This window comes from Chelonoidis abingdonii, chromosome 8, assembly GCF_003597395.2.
Source record: "Chelonoidis abingdonii isolate Lonesome George chromosome 8, CheloAbing_2.0, whole genome shotgun sequence".
Classification (NCBI taxonomy): domain Eukaryota; kingdom Metazoa; phylum Chordata; order Testudines; family Testudinidae; genus Chelonoidis; species Chelonoidis abingdonii.
In genome coordinates this window covers 55,285,891-55,298,928 of record NC_133776.1, presented here as the reverse complement: position 1 = coordinate 55,298,928, position 13,038 = coordinate 55,285,891, and positions in this window count along the sequence as shown.

The following is a 13,038-nucleotide window of genomic DNA, read 5'->3' as shown; positions in this document are numbered from 1 at the left end:
CACGTGAAACCCTAATCGCAAAGGTGCTCTCTTCATCAATGTTAGGAAGTGGAGGGAAACATCCCTTTCAGTCAGTTCAAATAGAGAAAGCAGCTATCAGTGGGCTAGGATCAGCTATCCCGAGCATGACCAAGAGAGGGTGGCAGGTGTGGCAGAGGAGTCAAGCAGCCCATCTCTTTCTGGTAGTCTGTGTACCTTGCAGAACCAAACAGCTTAGGGAAGCATGTTAAGACCATAGCACTACAGTATTTAAATGAGCCAAATGAATCCAATCCAAATACTCCTGGGATATTGGCCTGCCAAAGTGTACAAGCAGACGGAGGGGTGAGGAATGATATAGACTCTTTGGAACAGAAACTAGCAGAGTCTCATATACGGCAGCCAGCATGGTGAAAGTGGCTGTTCCTGTGAAAGCAGTTCTCCACCGAGAAGATTGTGTCAGGAACTGTGGACAGACTCTGCCTAAACAGCCCTGAGCTGCAGACCTCATTTTGAATTTTGATGGGCTGACTGGCTGGAAATAGATCAGCGGCAGGGCTCTTGAGTAAAGGAGGGTGGATTCCCCCTTGTAAAGTACTTGCTTGGGGAAAGGGTTGTGGTGGAGCTGGGCTCGGGCACATAGCTACAAAGGAAAAGGAACTTTCACCTATTTGTCCTGCTTCCCACTAGTGTACAATCAGTAGCCTAATTCCTCACGGCCTTGCACCTTTTCTTGTCATTTACATGTGTATGAAATGAGTGGCCACACAAGGCCAGATCAGAATCCTTCACTCACACCTGTGGTGAGCATTTCATACTCACTTGAGAGAGGAGACTAGGTGCAAGGCAGCGGAGAGTCAGTACTTATATGTTAGCCCCTAAGCACACAGGTCCAAATTTACATCTAAATTAGTACTGAAGCTTGTTTACATCAAGAGTGCAATATCTGTAAATGAGTGGCTGACTCATGGTGTCCTCTGGTGGCATCAAGGCAGCCCGCACACAGCCCCACACCTGTTTCCCCTCCTGGACCCCACCCTCAATAAACTCCACACAGAGGTTTTCCAGTCCAATCACAACATCCCTCCTTAGGGCCTGATTTTTTAACTTCAAGTTCAAAACTAAACACAAAAATCTTCCCTCCAGCAGGGTACAGACCAACCCTGGTCTTGTGAGTGTACTTCCTGCCTTAACAGGCTTCTCCCAGCCTTTCCTAGCTGAGAAATTCCCCCTCTCTCAGCAGCCTCTCTCACCCTCTCTAGGCTCACTTCAGCCACCTGAGCTTCCCTGTGACTCCTGGGCACCTTCTGCTCTTTCTAGGAAATGCTGTTGATTTCCCTCAGGTGGGGCTCGCGCTGACCTCAGACTCTCCAGCCCAGGCAAGCCACTCTGTGAGAACACCATTGCTGGATTAGGACTATATTTGATTTTACCCATTTAAAAATTGTGGCATCAATGGTTATTTGAGAGCAAGAGAGAGAGAGAGTATGCATACACAGAGGATGGGCAAACTCTCTGGAAGTCTTCTTGCAAGCATGTTAGTAAACTTGATTGCAATGAATATCATTCTCAAAACATTTCCTCCTTTAAGAAATAACATACTCAGACACAAGATCAATCTTAGATATTTCCTTGCATTTCTTGTGAATATATAATTTGTCATTAAAATATAAAGCCACTAAATACATACAAACCAAATACAAATAAACACATATTTGAGATGTATACGCTAGACCCTGGACATATATGAAGGTCAGACTCATTCCTGGGGTATTTCCACTGAAGTGAATACTTACACAGACTAGACAGCTAGATAAGTGTAAACTGATTGCTGTACTGAGCTCTGATATTGAAGTTATAATTAAGATTTTAACCAACAGACTGCAAAGGATTATTGATGGTATTACACAGAAGCCAAAAGTAGGTTTCTTGATGTCAAGCAACATACAGTTTGAAACAGGTGAAAAACACAATTCACTTGGCCCATTCAGACAACCTGTTGATTCTGTTGATTTCTTTGGCTGTACAGATTTTTGGCCAGGTCAAGTTTCTCTGATTCTGCTTTTTTAAAACTGGCCTAGTTAACGGTAAATTGCAAGGGAATGCATAAAGTCCATATATAGGAAGCTTCTAGCAACAGCTGTAAATTAATAAAGCTCTTACAGAGGAAATTTGATCAACCAGTTAGGAAGATATATTGTTTCTTACTTTGTCAATATTATGTCGAGAATCTCTTTCCACTATTTTGTCCTACAAGAACTGGAAGAATTGAGATTATTTTCCAACAGTAGAAATCAATATATAAAAGCACATGGATCTTGTCATTGATGAAAATTTGATGCATTAGAACATTTTGTCCTGGTCAATGGACAACATCTAAAATACATGGACATTAATTTGAGCATATGAAATCAGGGGGTCTCATCATCCACTACCATGTACCCTGTATATTCATTATACATGGGTAAAGAAGGTACAAAGGATTACTAAGTCAGAATGGTAGCATTCTACTTTCAAGTTGCCCAGCTGTAAATAACTGCACACAGTGCACAGCAGCGCAGAATAAGACCCTTGGTGTTATATATTCAGCAGATGTCACTCAGGTGTCTCACAATCATTCTTCAGACATTTCTGGTGCTGTCTAAAAACAGTTTGCTTTTCTCCCATAGGAGCACAACACAGCTGGAATGCACCTATTAATCTGACCCACTATCTTCATTGGGGATTGGTGAATCCCTTAATATTGATAATTCAAACAGCACAAATATCAGCAAACACTGTGGAACTGCTGATATGGCCCAAGGGATCAGATTCTGTTCTATATCTCCAAAGGACAGCACTTCTAGCAGCACATTGCTCCTTAACACCAGGCTGGGACCTAGGTTCAATACAGACTCAAAGGAAGAGTGTTACTTACTGTATCATGAACACTACATCCTGTATTACCTGAGAGTTCTCTGAAAACTTCTCCTTTCCAGCTTCTGATGCAGCCTACATCTGCTTAAGTGTGAGAACTGACAAGAGGATGCTTGAAGGTGGTTGGCTATAGGGCTTGAAAGGCAATCTCTATGCTTTAATAAAATTCCAGGGGATTTTTAAATTACACCTGGACAGTCACCAGAAATGGTCAGAAGATCCTGCAAATTAGAGAGACCTGGTAAAAGATGCCACCTCTCCAACGCTGTGTTTACACCAGACCCTTTCAGGAAATCTCCTGCTGTTACATTTCTCCTGGTGAAGCTCCTGCATGGCAGCGATGATGGCTGACCCTCACAGCAGGTATAGACATTGTAGTACCAGTGCTGAATGCCTGAGCCCTGTCTACCATAGTGCTCCCACGAAGTTCAATGGTGGGGGATTTCCCCCAGAAAGCCTACTGTATATAACACAAGGAGAAGGAAGGCACATGCTCTATGGGGTAGGATGCTGCACTTGGAAGATGTGCCTTGGGACAGCACGGCATGCCTGGAGCAGCTGGAGAAAGAACTAATTTAGAAGTTGAGTAGGGAAACAGTGTAGTTTGTTCAACCAGAGCTACTTTGCTCTGGATATTCCTGTATTGCAGATGGAGATCCCTGGCATCTCCAAGAAACTAGCTCTAGAACAACTTGATGTTCCCAGCACACATTCATTTGTATGTATGTGGCAATGGAAATGGAAGAAGACCCATTCACGATACAGCAGAAGGGATCAAAAGATTAGTGGAACAGGTTGCAATAGCAACATAGCGTCTTTCATTTTAATATGAAAGTTCCACTGACTGTACTGAACTAGCTCAACAAGCTGCTTAGGCTGACTTCTGTAAAGTCACAGAAACTGAGGATGCGCTCACACATCGCCATGACACCTAATAGAATCTTCAGTGTCATTTGACTCCCAGCAGCAGCTCATGTGAGTCTGTGTGATCTGCTCAGTGCTCCATAAGCTGTGATTTTGGGAGATACAAGTTGAGAACTGGAGAGGAATCAGTCACTTTTCACCAGCCAAACACTTGAATCACCCCACACATGCTGAGACAGAGAATGCAGAAGGTTTGGATGACTGTGACAAACCTTGTCTCAGTCCCAGATCAGAGACCCCCAGGGATTCCTGCTGAAGGTTCAGATGTTGTAAAGTCTGCCAGGAGCACAGGAGTCTGTACGGGAGATTTCAAGTGAGCTCTGGGAATGTGCCCTATCCACAGTCATGTAAGGGGATGGCTTGGCGATCAAGGGACCTGAGCTAAGGGAGGAGCTTGGTTTCCTAATCCCCATGCTTCAATCCAGTGGGGAGTGGCACTCTTGGATGTCCTCCTTTGGATGCTATGGGATGTTCCTAGGCCTTCTGCTTCACCTCCACAGCACTTACTACCACGCAGTGCTACCTTTTCTCTTTGCATTGGCAAATGTGGGGCCTGATTCTTCATTGCCTTGCAGATTGTGCAATCACTTACACCAATCCAAAGCGAGTATAAAATGCTATCAGATCAGCCTGCTAGCAGATCACACACACTCGACAGACCTTGGCCCCAAGAAGGTTTCCTGGTGCCACTTTGAACCTGGTTTAGGTCTAGTCTACCCTACAAAGTTTTGCTGGCTAGGTGTGTGTGGGGGGAAGTCACACTCCTTAGAAAACACCTCACTCCCCCTCTCCCTCCCCAGTGCAGAGTGCGTCTGTTGACATAGGTAATGTAATTCAGGGAGGTGCTGTAGCTATGCCGGCAGAATAACCCCTTCTGCTGGCTTATATTTCATCTACACTGTACAGGGCTAGCATAGACAAGCCAGTAACATGAGGATTGCCCTGCTGATGGGATAGCCCCAGCTAGTATGGCGCTGGCTCTAGTCCCTAATGTAGAGGGTCCACAAGTGGAAGGCATGTGGACGGAGTACTCAGCAATCCACGGCCGCCCTTGGGAGGCCAATGCAGCCAGGTGTAAGTAAGAGCAGCTTGGAGGTTGCTCTAAATTATACTGTGAGTTGGAGCATGCAAAGGTAACTTAGAGCTCCCGAAAGCAGATTTCTTGTGCAGCTCAGGATCTGGCATGCTTTGTCCAAGCATAAATGACATCACAAGGAGCAAGGCAGGGGAAATAGGCCCGTAATGTTCAAAAGCAAAACAAAAACCCCTCCACAAAGCCACTCCTGATGCCATAGTCAATACGTGTTAGGACATTTCAGGTCCCGGGTTGTTCTTTTATTTGTATTCGTTCTCCACCAGTGCACAAGTGGGCCATGGAACAGCCCCGCCAAGACCTCCATGCTCTAGTAGGGCTCCAAACGTAGCTTTTCTGACAGGAAAAAATAATGCAATGAATGCACCTGGGCATCTGTATTGGACTGAAGTCTGAGCAGGCCAGGTCTGGAGTGAGGCTGGAGAAAGAGTGGGGCTTTTGGCAAGCAGGGTGACTCAAGCTGCAGGATGTACCTCCTCCTTCTCCAGCAGGCAGCTATTTGCTCTACAAACCCAATGCAATGCATGTGATTTGAGCATTGTTTACACTACTGTTTTTCCCACCTCTGGTTTGCAGCTTGCTGTTAGGGGACTCCTTAGTGGAAGGAAGGGATCTAGTGATGAGGCTGATGATGCTTCATGGGGTATTTCAGTCTAGACAAAGTAGCACCAGTCCCAAAGCAGAGTCAGCAGCTATAGCTTAGTGGGTTTTCAAGAGGGGTTAACACACAGCACCAAAAATATTTCTAGCACCACAGCAATAGAGGCATCTGGCTGCCATTGGCACAGACCCAAGGGCATCCCACCTGCAAGGTATGTATTTCCACAGGAAGGGGTGATCTGCTTCAACTTGAGCATCAGGCTCTCTAAAGGCTGTGGGCTTTATAAGCCTCCAGAAGGTGGGATGCTTAGCCAGACCTCTGGAGTGCACCTCCCCTCCACCCCCTGCACATGCCCACAATCTTCTGTCCCCAGGGGCGGCTCTAGGTATTTTGCCGCCCCAAGCATGGCAGACAGGCTGCTTTCGGCGGCTTGCCTGTGGGAGGTCCCCAGTCCCGTTGATTTGGAGGCATGCCTGCGGGAGGTCTGCCGAAGCTGTGGGACCAGCGGACCCTCCGCAGGCATGCCGCCGAAGGCAACCTGCCTGCCGCCCTCGCGGTGACTGGCAGAGCGCCCCCGGTGGCTTGCCGTCCCAGGCACGTGCTTGGCGTTCTGGTGCCTGGAGGCGCCCCTGGCCGTCCCCAAGCAATCCCTCTCCCCTAGTAGATGCACTACACATCCCTTCTTGGCAGTCACAAAACCCACCCGACAAGCCCTCCTTCCACTTCCTTCTCTATGCTGTTCTCTTGCTTCTCTCTTTCAAGCATATAAGGGGTGGGGAGGGGCACATAAAAATGGTCAAAGCCCCAAATCATTTCCACTCTAATCAGAGGAAGGGGGAGAATCCCTGTGGCCCATATCTTAGTTTTCCCTCAGCCCTAAGAGGGAATCCAGGGTAGCTGCGAGAACAGACTTTGTGCTTACAGGTACAGGCAGACACACACCAGCAGCAGTAAACGGAATCTGCAAAGGGCAAAGAACAACTGAGTTTGTGCCTTGTTTTGCTTCTGTAGGCTGTTGAAATACAGCCTGAAAATGATTATGCCTCCAAAAAAACAAACCCTAGAAGTATCAGGAATATCAAATTTTGTCTTCCCTTTATGGCTGGGAGGGTTCAGTCCAAAGACCCAGAGAAGTGGGTTGAGAGCTTTCTCAGCCTTTAACTAAGGAGCAGAAGCACTGAATCTTTAACAAAAAACAAATTTTATCCTGTTTTCCAGGGGGTTTAGTTAAATGGATTTCAACCAAAACTAACTGGGGGGAAAATACAACAGCATTCCTTCTCAGATCATTCGGTTCTACTTCCTTGGGATCTTTGATGCTGTACATTTACTAGATCTCCAGTCATCCACAGAGTCTGCCAGTGAGACCCAGGGTAGAGAAGACCTGAATTTCTAAAGTTAAAAACAAGCAGGAAAAAACAAACAAACTGTTTTTCCTCCCTCAAAAACAGAAACCAGTCTCCCTCCCAGCCAGCCTTCTGTATTCATTGGGAAGAGGCACAGGAACAGGCCCAATTTATTCTCTTTCCATGTCTGCTTTAAGAGTCTGGGCCAAGCACAGCCAATGCAAGGAAAAAGGATGTCAGGCAGCCTCAGGCCTCCTTCCTGCACTAGTGACAGGAGAGCATGGTTTTAGATTTATTTTTAATTGAGCCCTATAACTTTGGCCACCAGAGTGAGAGGAGCATGAGACTTTAAAAAAAGCCAGGGGAGTCCCAGCAAAACCAGGGCAGTTGGCAAATACTGTAGGATCCTGGCCATGGAGAGAGGGAAACATAACACACCAAAGGCAAAGGGAAATTCCCGTATGCTAGTTACTGTAGATGTAGCATCAAACGCAAAAGCATTCCGAGAACATGAACCTAATAAGCTAACTATAGCTATGAGAACATTAAACAAGCTGAGGTTGGAGTGGAGCAGAGCATCTGAATATTATTATAGCCTGTGGTCTGTAGGATACATACCATTCTTTTGTTTGCCTTATAAGGGGAGTGGCATCTGGTGTAATAATGCTGAACATGAAAGAAATTGCTCAGGTCTGGAGGCTAACCATCACCTCTCTTTCCTTTTCTATGCACTCATGGAATGCTGGCCAGACTCTGATAGGGTCTGGCTATTAACTGGTTGTACATTTCAGAAGCATTTACATGACCAATGTATGCCAGAATCTTTGACCATTATGTGACTGAGAGAGAAGACAGTACGTTTCCAATTACAGGCAGTTACATTTTGCTTTGCATTCAGACAATTAGATCATAACTCTGCTGTTACAGGGAGATGCCAAAAAGAAACACGTTGGGGACAAAGATGAGAGGTAATATATTTGATCAGCTTTCTAACCTTCTTCCCAAATTCCTAAACAACTGGGCAGTGCCTGCGTTACCCCATGGCTCTCTATTTCTTATAGAAATAGTTAATGGGAGTTTTACCATTGACTTCAGTGGACCTTGGATTAGGCCCAAACAACATTAAAATTCACTGTAAAATGCTCATATGAAAGGAGTAGTTTATTAGCATTGGCTTCTCCATCTGAGTCAGATCCAACTCATTGCTATGGCAAAACTAGGGTCTCCACCTCTTTCTCTACCATATGAGAATTTTACTACATCCTTCATAGACCATTCAACTAGGCACTTTTAATTGAGAAAAAGTGCATTACCACACTGGCATGGGCCAAGGTCTGTCGAGTGTGTGTGATCTGCTAGCAGGCTGATCTGATAGCATTTTATACTCGCTTTGGATTGGTGTAAGTGATTTTACAGACAACTAGCAGAAGTCTGTAGATCACAGGCCCTGGTTCTCATGGGAAAATTCAATTATCCTGATATCTGCTGGGAGAGAAATACAGCAGTGCACAGGCAATCCAGGAAGTTTTTGGAGATCGCTGAGGACAACTTCCTGGTACAAATGCTGGGGGAACCAACGAGGGGCCTTGCGCCTCTCGACCTCCTGCTCACAAACAGAGAAGAGTTGATCGGGGAAGTAAGGGTGAACGGCAACCTGGGCAGCAGTGATCATGACATGGTAGAGTTCAGAACCCTGGTCAAAGGAAGGAAGGAGAGAAGCAGAACGCAAACCCTGGATTTCAGAAAAGCGGATTTCAGCTCCCTTAGAGAAATGATGGGCAGGATTCCCTGGGAAGCTGAACTGAAGGGGATGGGTGTCCAGGAGAGCTGGCAGTTTTTTAAAGAAACCATGCTCAGAGCACAGGAAAATACCATACCGATGTGCAGAAAGAACAGCAAGCGTAGAAAGTGCCCAGCATGGCTTAGCAGGGAACTCAGTGGTGAGCTGAAGCAAAAGAAGGAAGCTTACAAAAAATGGAAGCTTGGACAGATGACTGGGGAGGCATATAAGATTATTGCTCGGGCCTGCAGGAACAGAATCAGAAAGGCCAAAGGGCAATTTGAGTTGAAACTAGCAAGGGATGTGAAGGATAATAGGAAGGGGTTTTACAAGTATGTAAGCAACAAGAAGAGGACTAGGGATGGTGTAGGTCCCTTACTCAATGAGGCAGGTATCCTAGTGGTGGAAGATATGGAAAAGGCTGAAGTACTCAATTCCTTCTTCACTTCAGTCTTTACGGGCAGGATCAACTCCCAGACTACTACACTGGGGAACGCAGAGAGGAGAGGAGGAGAGCAGCCCACTGTGATAGAGGGTCAGGTTAGGGACTACTTAAAGACGTTAGACGTGCACAAGTCTATGGGACCGGACGAACTGCATCCGAGGGTGCTGAGGGAGTTAGCTGATGTGATTGCAGAGCCGTTGACCATTATCTTTGAAAATTCATGGCGAACAGGAGAGGTCCCAGAGGACTGGAAGAAAGCAAATATAGTACCTATCTTTAAGAAAGGGAAAAAGGAAGATCCAGGGAACTACAGACCAATCAGTCTCACCTCAATCCCTGGAAAAATCATGGAGCAGGTGCTGAAGGAATCCATCCTGAAACACTTAGAGGAAAACAAGGTGATCAGAAGCAGTCAGCATGGATTCACCAAGGGTAAATCATGCCTGACCAACCTGATTGCTTTCTACGATGAGATGACTGGACTTGTGGATGGGGGCAAAGCTGTTGATGTTGTATACCTTGACTTTAGTAAGGCTTTTGACACGGTTTCCCACAGCATTCTCATCAGCAAACTAAGGAAGTATGGGTTGGAGGAATGGACTGTGAAGTGGATAGAAAACTGGTTGAATCAACGGGCTCAGCGGGTAGGTATCAATGGCACACTCTCTAGTTGGCAACCAGTAACAAGTGGTGTGCCCCAGGGGTCTGTCTTAGGGCCCGTTCTATTCAATGTCTTCATTAATGATCTTGATGATGGGATAGCTTGCACATTAAGTAAATTTGCAGATGACACCAAGTTGGGGGGAGTGGTGGACACGCTGGAGGGCAGGGATAGGATTCAGGGAGACTTAGACAAATTGGAGAAGTGGGCCACAAGAAACCTCATGAAGTTCAACAAGGACAAGTGCAAAGTCCTGCACTTAGGACAGAAAAACCCCATGCACTGCTACAGGCTGGGGACTGTTTGGCTAAGTAGCAGTGCTGAAGAAAAGGATCTTGGGGTTACGGTAGATGGAAAGTTGAACATGAGCCTACAGTGTGCTCTTGTAGCCAAAAAGGCTAATAGCATACTGGGCTGTATTAGTAGGAGTGTTGCCAGCAGATCGAGGGATGTGATTATTCCCCTCTATTCGGCACTGGTGAGGCCGCATCTGGAATATTGTGTCCAGTTTTGGGCGCCACACTACAAAAAGGACATGGAACAATTGGAGAGAGTCCAGCGGAGGGCAACAAAAATGATTAGAGGACTGGAGCACATGACTTATGAAGAGAGACTGAAGGAACTGGGCTTATTTAGCCTGCAGAAGAGAAGACTAAGGGGGGATTTGATAGCAACCTTCAACTACTTGAAGGGATGCTCCAAGGAGGAGGGAGCTAGGCTGTTCTCAGTGGTGACGGAGGACAGAACAAGGAGCAATGGTTTGAAGTTGCAGTTGCGGAAGTCGAGGCTGGATATTAGAAAAAACTTTCTGACTAGGAGAGTGGTGAAGTATTGGAATGGGTTACCTAGGGAGGTGATAGAATCTCCATCTTTAGAGCTATTTAAGGTCCGGCTAGACCGCACCCTGGCTGGGATTATTTAGGGAAAGTGGTCCTGCCTTTAGCAGGGGGTTGGACTAGATGACCTCATGAGGTCCCTTCCAACCTTTTGATTCTATGATTCTATGATTCTATTATATAGGGGGAAATGCAGTCAAGTCCCATTCCTCAGTCACACAGTTCAATTTTAATCATGCTTTCATTGGAGACCCTGTAAGTTTACTGTTTCAATAGCTTTCTCTTGGGCTCTGAACATCCTCAATACCAATATGGCTATAGACTTAACAGGATGTTTCACGTCATTAAAATGATTTGTGTCTTGGGTTTTATTCTATTCTCCTTAGGCTGATGCGTCTTCACAGAGTCTGACATTTAAAATAAGACTGTGGTCTGAGAAGTGATTACAGAAAGAGAGCCCCCTCTAACTCCCCAGAGCAGCTGGCTGTGCGTAGTCAGAATTTACTAACAGAATTGGGGGGTTAATTCTCCACTGCTTTACTCCATGCACACTTATTCCCACCTGTGCCAGGTGAGGGGGAAGTGGGTGTGTTGAGGAGTGGGCTCACCACTGACAGGCCTCCTCCTGGCTGGCAGTTGCATAGCAGGCTCTCCTCCAGCACCTCCTTTTGAAAACTAGGCTGGCCCCGGAGCAGTCTGCCTCCCTCGAGACTCAGCCCTCTGGCGGGTCACATTTAGCCCTCATCCCTCTTCCAAAGTAAATATGAGTAAGTGTCCCTGCCCAGGCTAAGTCCCACATAGACCTCCTCCTTCCCGGGCTTTGCAGGATTGTCCTCCTGCTGTTGTGCAGAGCAATGCCTCCCAGAGCTTTCTCTCTGGAGGCCCAGCTTCAGACTCAATAGTCCTTCTCCCCATTATGTCCAGGGGTTTCTACTCCACTTTTTCTGGTGAGTGGTAGGGGAACCCAGACCTCCCACTCCTCTGGGTTCCAGTCCAGGGCCCCTGTGGCAGGCAGCTAACCTCTGCTCTCTCAGACCCCTTGGTGCCTCCCTGGGCTTCATACCTTAGCCTTCCTACAGATCCTCCCTAGGCTCACTGTGCATCCACCACTCCCTAGCCACCAGGGAAGGACAGCAGAGCTCTTCCTTCTTTGCCTGCAGTTCCCTTCTCAGCTGGGCTGCCTCATCCTCCCTCCACCTGGGCTTCATCTTCACTTGGGCCTGGCAGGTGCAACCAGGTACAGTAATTGAGCTCTCCAGCTCAAGTTAACCCTTTAATGCCAGTTATACCAGGATATATACCCCATCACGGTATAAAATACTGCTGCTTTGGCAGCAGTTTACAGTCACTGTGCAGGGGTAAATGACCACACAAAGTACGGGGCAGCTGTGATTTGAGGTATACTACTTTTTACTCCTTTATTATTTTCACTGTTGGTTTTTATTCTTGCTAGCGCTGCAGAAGAAATTCAGCCAGGCAGCACTCCCAGCGGTGTAAGCCACAACACCTCTGAGCCACGTGTCACTGCGCTGCATGAATGGGAGCACATTGTAGGGCAGGTCAGAATTCCCAGATGCCTTGCATTGCTCACAGGCTCGCAGCATTCTGGGGGATTTTTGCAGATGATCAGGGTGTACCTCCTAGAGGCCAGAACAGGGCCTGCAGTGTACGGTGTCAGGGGCGGGCTGGTGCTGCTTGAGCATGCACAGACATTTCTGTGTGAACTACTCTTTGATCAGCTTCGTGATGTGGATACTTCCAGGAGCTCTAGGCACAGAGCATTCCTAATGTTGATCAGTCTCTTGGGAAAAACAGAACTCCCATGTATTAACCTGATCTATTTGTTAATTTCTAGGCATGTCTAAGAGTATGTCTACAGTATGAAATTAATTCAAAGTTATTTTATTTGAATTTCCTGAATCGAGTTCATACATTCAATGTTATGTGTCCCCACTAAAGCGCGTGGATTCGGTGGAGGCTAGCATCGAATGGCAGAGCATTACACTGTGGTAGCTATCCCACAGTTCCCCCAGTCTCTGCTGTCCATTGGAATTATGGGTTAAGCTCCCAGTGCATGATGGGGCAAAAACATTCTCGCAGGTTTTTCTGGGTGTGTGCCATCATTTGCTCCTCCCTCTGTGAAAGCTACGGCAGATGCCATGCTATCAGCAGATGGTGCAGCACAATGCACCGCCTATCCCCTGGTATGTTGAATCCATTTCGAATGTCCGCTCCTCTTTCTATCTAGTCTTTCATCTAACCATTTCCCACAATTTCTTGGGCATCGTGAACAGAGCCGCATAGCTTCCACCACTTTCTCCAGATTGTCTGTGCTGGGCTCCCGTGGAAGCTGTAGAAGGCAACAATTCCTCACCATTTCTTGGCCATCATGAACAGAGCCGCACAGCTTCTGCCAGTTTTTCCATCTTCTCTGCCCTAGGCTCCCGTGGAAGCCAC